Source organism: Strigops habroptila, chromosome Z (genome assembly GCF_004027225.2).
Source record: "Strigops habroptila isolate Jane chromosome Z, bStrHab1.2.pri, whole genome shotgun sequence".
Taxonomy (NCBI): Eukaryota; Metazoa; Chordata; class Aves; order Psittaciformes; family Psittacidae; genus Strigops; species Strigops habroptila.
The window spans coordinates 4,609,025-4,621,061 of NC_044302.2; positions in this window are offsets into that span (position 1 = coordinate 4,609,025).

Sequence of the window (12,037 nt, forward strand, 5' to 3'; positions counted from 1 at the left end):
CCAATCACTGTCCCAGACAGCGGAGGGGACTGCCTTTTCCTTCATGCACTATCCTGCACACACCATGCTAACGTACTTGAGGAGAACAATGACATTAGGGTGGCATTTACATCTTTGCTCACTAAACGGACACAAAACATATCACTGAGGCCAGAGCTGAAACTCCCCCAAAACCCCACCAGTGACCTCAACAACCTCCAATGAGATTCACAAGGTGTGAATCTCATCCTAAAATGCTGGGATTTGTCTCCTGCTGTGTCTGTGCTTTGCAGAGGCAAAATTCTTCCAACACCTGCGCTCCTGCAGCACCAGGCAAACCTCAGGGGACATACCAAGCTCTCAGCACAGGAAAAACTCTCCTAAATAGGATGCAAATAATCAAGGTTTGACTATATGACATATAACCACATTGGGCAATATCTCCTGAAGCAATCTATCCTCTGATCCAGATGGGAGGTGCTGTTAAAGCTGACAGGGTCTGCAGCTAGCAAATTGTACCAGAGATTTAGGAGATTGTAGAAAATATTCACAAAGCTTTCAACTCCATGTGCAGCTGCAGCACAGAAAGCAAACAGGATGTCAGTTGTACTGATAAAGGAATGTAAAATAATTGAAAAGATTTGGTTATTACTATATGAGGAAATGATAAGATCTTACTGCAGAGTATGGTTTGGTCAAGAAATGATAAGGGAAATAAATTATATCAGTTCTCCAGGCTTAAGGCAGGAGAAACATTGCAGACAACGGGCTTATTGTCATTTCTAACAGCCGCTGATAGATGGACCAGCTATAGTGTTTGAGAGAATGATGATTTGTGTCTGTTTGCTTTGTCCAGCTGCCAAGTGTGAACAACACTTTTAAGCTGACAAAGTTTCCTATTCCCTGTCAGCACAGCTCTGCAGCCATACACCCAGCCTCACCACTGCTTCCAGAGCCAGCACTGGCATCCAGTGCTGCAAAACACCTCTACTGTGAGAAGACTTCGATGCAATGCCATCAGAAATGGTCACAAGGGGAACCTCAAATAAATAAATAAATTAAAGGAATAAACCACCTCCTAGCATAAGGTAATGCTGAGAGTCACCTCTGGTGATGTGACCTCAGGCAACTCTGGTTTTCATTTGAAGATATCATGCAAGGGACTGTTACTCCAAACATTACGGAAGCAGCAAACCCTTGCCAGCTTGGGCTTCACCCTGACTGACATTTCATGCTTTGCCACTTATAACCCAAATATTTTGCAAACATTGCTTCAGCAACTCACCAACGAAAGACAGAAAACAAAACAGAACTGTTACTAAATCTAGCAAAAATGACGTAAGATTGATTAATGAGAGAGATGACTGCTACACCATTGGCCTTCTGTGAGGTCAAAACCAGAATGCATTTGTTGATACACCTTCAAAAATAGAGGTAGCAGCAAGAACAGATGTATTCACATCCATGAAAACAGCTCTGGACAGATGTTAGCTTTACTGGGTCAGCCACACACGATGATTTGTCAACCACAGCTCTGAAAAATTTTCGTAAAGACACACACTTAAACGCATACATCTATAATAAAGGCAGGACAGCTATTGGACTTGGTAACTGAGAGAGAACAGCAATGATGACACCTAGACACATAAAATCCCACTTTTCATATAGGATGACAGGACCTGGAGGGTCTTGTGACATCCCTACAAACCCTGTATCCCTGTATCTCATACCTCCAAGTCCAATAACATAACCTTACAGGTGGCTGCTCTTAACATCAATTTAAACTGGCTTAGCCTTCTTGTTCCTCCAGTAGCACAGACTTTCTTTCCCTCAGTTAGGAGATGACCTTTTCAAGTAGCTTGTAAAATGGGAGATGCTATCTAAGGTAATGGACTGTGCTCCTTCTCTGGTCATTCCTCTTTAAGTCTCCAGGGATTTCTGTCTTTCTCCAGGGATGCAGAGGCAGCCCAGATACTCAGCATCAACTCCTTAGCTCTCATTAGGTGTTAGAAGGTACATATGATTTCATGGAACCTCATCCAGGCCACAAAGCTGCAGCAAGCCCAGTTACAACACTGTCCTACAATCTATGGTAATAAATGCTTCCACTATTGAGTTTACTTCAGAGAGGAGAAAAAGTCATCAAACAATGCCCTCACTGTTAATGGGTATTGTTTTAAAAGGTTTGGTCCTTCAGTGAATCCCCTGAAGTTCAAGCAGTTGTCCAAACCTTTGTGTCTACCAAGGCTTGAATGGGTAATGGGTGCCAGATTTTAGATCCCTTATTTTACCAGTGAACACATGGAAACACGTAATCCACGGAAACTAGTGGAAATTGTCATGGTGTTGTCTAGACTTCAGTGCTGTTGTCAAGCACAAGCGCAAGTTCCATTCTTGTCCATTTGAGCTAAGCACTACTACCTTTTTCATTTCTTCTCCATATTTCAGTACCTGTTTAGATGATAAAAATGGGAAAACAAAACAAAAAAACCCACACACCCCCAAACCCAGAAAACAAACTCAAGAGGTATTCACAGAGACACAGGGTTTTCTCAAAGCCTCAGCAGGTTTTTTTTTTACTTTTCCTTGTCCTCAGATGTACATTCAGCTCTTGTTCCGATTATATATCAGAAGATATATCTATATCTTCAAGTATATAATGATTGCTCTGTACAGTTTCACAGTAGCAGAGACATCATGCAAACAGCTTGTGTTTGCTAATATTTTCAAGCAAAGAACAAAGACAAGATTATCTGTTTGTGATCTTTGAAAGCATCCCTTTTGCTCTAGTTTGCGAAAGACCAGGACAGCTTTCTGACAGAGACAAAAATCAGCAAAAGGGAGAGATTTGAAGGAAACTTTGAAGTTGTAGATCAGAGAAAGAAAATAAATTAAGAAGATCTATTTTAGTCTATTTTTTTATATCTCAAGTCTTATAACTGAGCGTTATCTGACTATAGACATAGGTAATTTTCATTAAAGCATTTAGATGTTTATCTTTTCTGCTCTGTACACCATCATATTTCTGGACAGAAAAAGGCTCTATATAAGATTCATACCTTTCAACCCATTTCTTAGTAAAAATCAGCTAATTACATCACCTCTTCTACTTGCCAAATGGAGACCATCGTTTTATTTGGCCTACTCCAACTTGTTTTCTGTAGAAGTCATGATATTTCTGGATGTTTCTTTCCCATTTGAGAAAATAAACTTTGCAAATTGGCAGAAAACTTTCACAAATATAAGCAGATTTGGACCTGAAAAATGCTGTGTTCAGACTATGACATTTCTACTGAGGCCAGTGGAATAATTGTCAGTGTTTACCAGTGATATGTGAAAACGAAAAGGAAAAAAAAAATGAAAAGAATATGTTTAAATTCTGCCTAAATCTCTTCAACTTTGTATTACATTGGGCTTCCATGTAGTGCTTCAATATTTCACTGAAGAAGTTGACTGAAGTTGATGGAAATATTTGCTGACCCAGCAGATCTTCTCTTGCAGCCCCACCAAATAAACTGCTGCAATCACAACCGCACTTTAAAACAGAACATCCAAACTTGGCCAAATGGCTTCTCAGATTATAAGAGTTTTTTACCTCTTCTGCACAAAGAACACATGAAATATTTTGTGTTATCACTATTACTCTTACACCTCCAGCTAGCAGAAAGCCATGTTCCATTCTGAATCTCAAGGCTTTTGGAGAAACAACTAAAGTAGCCTTAGAAGATGGGTTTTCCTTTGTCCTGCCTTATGTATGACAGCTTAGCTACCACTGAAAGGTTGCTGCTTGAAGGAGCACAAAGTGCTGCTGAAAGACAAGGTCTTGCACAGAACTCCATTACATGTGTGTGCAACTTCTCCTTCTGTCTTTACAGTCCCTGAAATCACTACCAGAAATACAGTCATTGCCACCAAGTGATTCCCTATATGCAACCATCAACCCTGACAGACACGTCTTCACTTTGTTAGTTTTTTTGGACTGATGACTACCTGCCACACATGAAACATGACAGATAGAGGGACTCAAGAGCCTTTAAAAACCTCCAAGGAGGTAAATAAAGTCAGGTTAGTGGGGAAGCATCACAGCTTCATTATACCAGGTGATCTGGTTGGAGAAGGAAACAAGTGGGAAAGTCTATATGAATACAGTGCTTGAGATACAGCCACACAGGAATACTCCACTTTCCTTACACCTCCTTCTGGCTCCTTTTCACAGAAGGAGTCTCTTGCAGTTTATACATACAGCATCTCCAACCCTCTTTGTGATTAAAGCATCAGTGGGCTTATATGTAATGACACATTTAATGCAATATAATTATTCCTCACCAGACTTCCAAGTCGTACTGCACATTTATATTGGATGAGTATTTATTCTGGGAGGCCTTCTCATAAACAAAGTCTTCTACAACTTTTATGTGAAATTACAAGACATGAAATGGTGGCCATACCTCTCCTGCAAGGCACCAAGCTGCTTTATTCAATTACACACAACTACTTTGAATAATGTGGTCCTGCTTTTTCCTGCAGGGAAGTCTGGTCTGCCCATATCCAAACAGGAACCTTTTGATGCTCATGGGCTGCAATGGCTCAGAGGCTGCAAAGCCAACTGTTGAAGTGCAAACAAGAACAGACTCATCTATCCCACCACAGTGCTCCATCTGCAGACACTGCCCTCAAAGATACTTTCTTTGGGCTATGCTTTTCTGTCAGTTATGCAGCCTGGAAGAGAAGCTGGGTTACTCACACAAGGGCTAAGCAGCAGAGGAAGACATGGTCTCCCTCTCCTGCTACAGGGCTGATGGCAGCCCTATACAAATCTTGCTATAATTACATGGGGTAGCTGCTAGAATAAAGATAACAGGTCATACACCAGTGAATTCTGTCTGATAATTTCTCTTACGACCATCCACTGTATTAGCTGCCTCTGCACTTGCAACCCACTGAAGAGGGGCAGGACGAGCAAATCTAAGTGAGGTTTAGGCTGCCTTTGCCTTCAGTACTGCTCTTGGGACCTCTCACCAGGCTCAGAGCTGTAGTCCACACTGATGCATCCTCTCTGTGTCTACCTCTTTGGTTCACTGCCGTCTCGGCTGTATCTTGTATTCTCATAAGCAAACCAGAGGGCACCTCATTGATACTTCAGCAGTAGGCTCCAAGCGTATGAGCCCTGCTCCTGGGACTGACTTCCTCCTGCAGAAAGATAAGAAGAAAGAATAACAATAATGCAAACACTCCTCGGCACTTTAGTGATACTGGAAATATCCACTTTTGGGATAAAGCCTTTACTTTCTAACTCAGCCCTCATGTTGCAACCTCTTTGTACTGCATGTTAGCAAGAGGATCTGGACCAAAAGTTTAAAGCAAAGCAAAATTCTGTGCAGACACCCAGTGTCAGGAAAAGCACAAATTGCTTGCATTGGCTGCTGAAACATTGGGCATGTTGCTTAATTGTACCTTTGCACACCAGTTTCCAAGGAGAAAAAAAAAAGCAAGCATGCACATTTTATTGTCGAGGTCAGGTTCCTGTCTTCCCAGTCCTGTTTCTCATTCTGTAATGAAATCAATACTCTTAATATGACTACTTCCTAAGAGGCTTTTTTGTCATAAAGAGTTTTAACCCTTAGAATCTTATTTACCACCACCTTAATTTAAGGTTTTACTTAGACTTAATCTAGAAACCATTTTGTGTAATCAGCCAACCACTCAAGACCAGCAGCAAGTCCTGGGCCCAGAAATCTGCTATTCCAAGCCCGATCACTCTCAAAGTGACCTTAAACCTAGTTGAAACAACTCTCTCTGGAAGTGAAGAACAACACAGTGGACTACAATACATTTAAAGGAAACCATCCCAGCCACAGTAAGACTGAATAGCCTTTCATGAGGATGTAAGGTTAAGCTAGAATAAGTTGGGTCTGAGCCACCTCACTTTAGGAGTTTTTTCAAGTTCTCTCATGTTGAAGTCGAGGAGAATCCCACCTCTGAGTCCCACCTGGGAAAAGAGAACAAGAATCAGACAGGCACCCACAAATTCTCACAGGGAAAAGACACGTGCTGATATAGAAGAGATTTTTGTGATCATTTCATACTGCTGGAAGGAATATGGCAGGGACACTGAAATGCCATGGTCTGGACTTTCATTTCCAAGAAATATCCATCACAAGAATATCCTATTCCAGGCCACTGACGTGTCTAAAGGTACATTCTTCCCTACACATCTCAAGTTATTGATTTGTTATACAAGACAATTTTTTTTTTGGTTTAATAAGAAAAACCAAGTGAAGCTTCTCATGCAAGATGCAAGGAACTTTAAAAGATCGCTGTGTTTTTTTCATAGATCACATGCTGGTTACCATACTTTAAGATATTCTACTCAGTATGAAACATTCAGGATCATGAAGAGTCATATCTTTATAGTTGCAGTTTGAACTTTACATGGCTTGAAAAAAGATAAGAAGTGTTCCCAAAACATGTTTTCTGGAAGTGTTTTGATTTTTAAACTATTTGGGTCTCCTAAAACAAGCAAAATACTTGACAAAGAAGAGCTGCTTGTTGTAAACATTAGTTGTTTCGCATTTCAAAGAGAAAATTGAAAACACTTATGAAGGGTGTAGCTATTTACCAGTCAAGAGTGTTCTTATAAACAAAATAATACAAAACATATCCTCTGTTCTGTTTTGTGGTTTAATATCTTCCAGTGTATCACCATGTGGAGAGCAGAACAGAAGAGAAAATAGAGTGTATTTCCAAGAAGCCTTGCAATAGATAAAAAGGGTAAAGGACAAAAGCATGGCAGCAATGTGTTTTAGCTTTATATGCACAGAAATCATTAGACATGAGACAGGTATTAATCTTCTATCAGGAAAGCTGAGTAGAGTCTCTCATGACATCTACCTGCAATTCCAGTTGGGTACATCAGGAAAGTGAAGAAACATGAAGGCCAAGAGAAGAGTTGAGTTCAACCAATGGACAAATGCATGCCTGAAATCCTTGAACTTCTTTGACAATCATTTCACTGAAATTCAGCTCGAGAAAACAGATCAGTAACAACAAAGCCAAGTTCACCATTAAATTCTTCTTATTCAACATTGTTTGCCATGTTATTTACAACTGTTACGTTCATCATAATTGCTACACTCATACCATTTTACCCACAAGAACCCTGAGACTATGAGAAATATATTCATATACAAACCTAAAATACATCTTTTGCAGATGGGTTTCCAACAGTGAAAGTATGGGAAGGATATTTGTTCTCTCTGCTGGGGTGGAGAGGCTGTGACAGTGCATAAGAGACTGCATGCTGAAGAAGTGAAGAGTTGCTTTATTTTAAAAAGAGACAGAACCAAATGGCTTTATATCATTTCACATCTGTAGAACAGCTGAATTTATTCTGTTCTTCATCCAATTATTTTATCAGATTTCTGTTCTTTGTAAACCAAGCAAGGGCCTAGAAATAACATTATAGTAAGTGAAGAGTGAGGCATTTGCTGATGCTGGTCTCTTGATACACCATATACTTCAGAGGAGCATGCAGTCAGTTAGAAGAAATGCCATGTGAAGCTTATTTCTGTTTCCAGGCCCATGTGGTCCCCTGGGAGAGGGCAGCTCTGCCTGAATCTATGCAGCCTTTCCAACCGTAACAGGAAACCACCATCAGCAATAGCATAATTCATGACTAAGATTTGCAAGCCCCACTAAGTCATGTTCTGAACCTTGCGCAGTGATGAGATTGCTGTTAGTCTAACTGCCCTGAATACGGGGTTGGGTTTAGCATGCATGACTTTATGTAGCAGCAACTACCAGCAGCAACAGTGTTTGGGGTTTTAGGCTGTAAACACCTGCAGCCCAAATATGAAGTAAGTGCATCAGCTGCTGTGGGACTGTGCCAATTTACACCACCTCGGGTACTGACAATGAGGGTTTACTGTGCCTTGAAATACTGAGTGTTCCATTCAAACCCTGAACAGATCATTTACAGTTTCAGTCTTGTGGATAATTTATGGGCAAGAACAGTCTGAGCCATGTATTCAAATGTTGAAAGTCCAAAGCAGAATATCAGGTTTTTTTCATTGAGGAAAAAGAAATTTCTGAGACAAAACATTCCTATAAGATTCTCATTCATTTAACTTAAAAGCTGAAGTAGGATTATAAACTGTATTTCCCTGATACCGTGCCCAGTTACACAGATTCTCCAAGACATCAAAACTGATCAAAAGATTTATAACAAGGGAAAGAAATTGTGTCTATAAAGACATGCTTCTGTCAAAATCAGAAGTGCCCCAACACAGTAATGTTCAGAGCATATTGCAAGACCTGTCTCTCCTACCATCCATATCCATATCAAGCAACGTCAGAAGTCAGGGTGACATACCTACAGGGCAGGTTGGAGGGGTTTTCTGTAAGCAAAAGAGCAACTCACGGTAGCTGCCTGCCAGCTTCCCGGAGCATGGAAGAAATGTTTCAAGCAATGTGTGATGTTCTTTAGTATTTAGATTGGGCATGCTCTCATCTTCCCATGAGAGAACTAAAATTTTCCAGAGAAAAGTCAACTCCTTACTTAAAATGCCACAAAAGAAGTTCAACTTTCCCACCAAAAAAGTTTTGATCATAAAATGGCTAGGCCTTAGACCAAAGCTCTCCAAATGCGTTGCTCATCTTTCTTCATGCTATACAAAGAGCTTCTGCATGATCTGTTGTTTACTGACAAAACCCAGTTGCTTTCACAGGGCAAATAATGCATAAATTGAGAGCGCAGAGTTATGTTTATCTGCTCTGTGATCAAAAGAATGTCCTGAGTTAATATGTTTTTTTGGAGACGTATCAGACAATCTTATCGTCATTCCAAAAATAAATCTCAGATTGATACCAGTGGACATTGCGTCAAAGAGGACAAGAGAGGGGTAAAGGAGAGTACAGGACTGATGGAGTGAAATGTGCGATATGGAACTGTTTGTTGTTTATATCCTTTGATGACTATTGATAAGTTTTAGTTGAAAATCGTCCCCACAAGGAATTTGACAGTCCAGCAGCGTGTTTTGGGTGTATTGCTAGCAGTTGGCTTTCTGAGCAGGCAATTCTCTTCTCTGAAGCCATGAACCAGGCTGTGTACAGGAATCCAACATAGTAAAAGTACGATGAAGGAAAATCTAGTAAGCTTCAAAAAGTGGCTGCCTTTTCTATGTCTCAGGACGTGGCCCTAGTTTCTTCGGCACAAAAAGCTCATGGTTAAGATTGGTTCCTCTGGGTGAACAAGTATGTGAGCCACAATTGCTTTTATTCTGATGAGGCACAAACACTGGAAACCTTGCATCAGCCAAATAGGGCTACAAACAATGTAATAGTATCTTTGACGTTATTGGAAAGTTGTTTCACATCTGCCTTCCCTACTTCTGAAAGGGAATAATTGGCTTCATTAGCAGGAAGACAAGAAATCTTTCTTCTTCCCAGCCCTCCTGTCCAGAATACATATCTCACTGACCCAGAGCAATATGGACTCCTGCTGACAGTAGTCGGTGGCTGATGTTACCTCCTGGCCCATTTCCTATTGCACATCATAAAGACCTCCATGTCTGCTCTTTGTAAGTAAAAACCAGCAAAACCTGTCACATTCTTTTGGAACTTTCATGCTTTTTTCCTATATATTTCATCAAAATATAGTCTTTCTTTGTAGAAGTTAATTTTATTCCCTTCCATCTTGTTATTAGTTACCCAATACAAAGTAAACCATTCATATGCCCCTAGAGCATTAATTCTAAGACCTTCTACAATTACAAGTTTGTGGACAACTGTCGCAGCTGGTGTGAGGCAGAAGAGTGGTTGAACATCTAACAACCAACTGTCGGACCCATCACAGTCATATCCTGTGTTCCCTGAAATCAAGACTTACTTGGAAACATCCTTCTCACTTTTGCAGTGCGTCACAGGTCATCTCTCATGACACCTTGATTCTGGACACAGAATAGTAATCACTTTTCCTACCCATAACTCCAGCTCCTGCCGTAAAACAGGTTAAGGCACTAAAAGTTCGTTGCAGAGTGGGATGGGGTTGCAGCAAGGCATGATGCCATCTCATCAGCTGCTGTCTCACACCGACAGCAGACTAATGGGGCTTAACGAGGGGTGATTATGTTCAGGAAGAGGTGCTATCATGCCCAGAGGGGAACGTGTGTGCAAGACACTCCATTCAAATAGCAGACAACAAAAATACCCAGACATTGCTCCACATCAGCCCACCAACACTCTGCAGTTATTTTCACAATGGGCCTAAAGCAGACTTCAGTACAAAATGAGGAAATGAGCCTCAAGATAGTAGCAATTTAGTAAGTGGCTGTTACCAAAGAGTGCATCATGTATATACGTGAATCAGAGTAGTGCAATTTGCAGAGTAGGACTTAGTCATTGTGGTTCAAGTCTGTGGGCTTCCTGTGGCATCTGATTGCCTCTCATTTTGCCATGCAACATTCTCCAACAAATTGTGAGGACCACTCATGACCCTTTAGTTAGAGAATTCACTGGTGAGCCTTACAGCCCCTCTCCCACAGCCCTATGGATACCCATAGCAGGGATTGCCCATACCTTTTTCTTAATGCCACCTGTAACAGCAGAGCCATCAACAACCAGAGGCGTGGCTTGATGCCATCTTCTGTCCTGTGGAAATCATTTTCCCTGTAAAGACACCCTCACCAAGATGCCACCACTCCAGAAGATCTACATTTTCCTCCCTGGCCGGTTTAGAGCCTCTAATTTGCACAGAACTGGAGTTCATGTACCAATACTGAGCAGGCAAACTTGGGGCAGGAGTGTAATGGCTAGCTCGGGCCCTGGCTTAATGGTTCCATAAATGAGATCCTGACAGCACTTTGTGGGCCTTTCTTTTACAAAGGAGATCTGTGTCTTTGCACCCTTTTCAATTCTGGGTTTCCATCCCAGTCAAAACAGATGTTGAAATCCGCAGTAATTTTCAGTACACCCATTAAAAATGAATTAGTGATTCCTGTTTGCTTCCTCTTCTAACAGTTTCTTGCCATCCTGCTCTCCCAGGAAAAGCTTCCCCCTCCGTTAATGTGATGGCATGCTCTGAGCACTGCCTACAAATTATTTCATTCTCAGCACAGCCCTGCCTGACCCTCTCTGCCACCAGGGAAGGGAAAGGGAATGCAAAGCAGGGTGTGCAAGACCCATGGATCTCTGTTCTGCTTTTAATTGAAGGTAGAGATCACAGAAGACTAGGCTAGTCAGCAGGCGATAGTAAGAAAAGACAGGAGAGCTCAGCACAAAATGGGGCTTTGATGGGAAATTCACATCTGCCAAAATTACTGTGTCCCGAGGGCTAGTGGATAAAAGGTTTGATAGGAATAGGATTTCCCTCTATTTTGTATGGCCCCAGAAGTGGAAATGATTCCTTTACTCATCTACCAAAACTGAGATGCTCCAATGGATGGGGTGCAGCTTACCAAGACACAAAGCTTAGCCTCATGCCAGCAAGGAAGCAGACCAGTGTGCCCCAACACAGCGGTGTTTAAACCAGGTGTACAGATGGAGAAGCTACAAGGGACCATCCACTTGTCAGTGATCAAGCACAAAACTAATGATATCTGCCATTGGTGCAACAGCAGAAGTGGGGCTTTTGTTCAGGCTTGTAATCCTTGGCTGTTTTCCTGGTTGCATGTGCTACTTAACCAGCTGAGTTAGCTGTTCCACTTCATTTTCTTTGAGGAAGGCCCACTGGGAAGCCATCTATGTGAAAAGGTAGGAACAACGGCCATACTATCTGCCCCCGCAGTGCGTTGGAAAGCCACCCATTAATTTCCAGAAAGCCCAAACGTTAGCTCACGAAAAGCTAAGCTGCTTGTGGTTCTCCTTCCCTAGTGAGAAATTTCCTTTACATTGCATTTAGCTGTAGGAGTATCATGATGTGGTATCTATGATTCTGGTATTCTATCTGGTATCTATGAATCTGGTATTCTATGATTCTATGATTCTATCTCACAGACAATGGTTTTCCTAGAAGAAGGAAGAGCTAATAGTAGTGTTCTTCCACATGCTTTCAGGAGAAGTG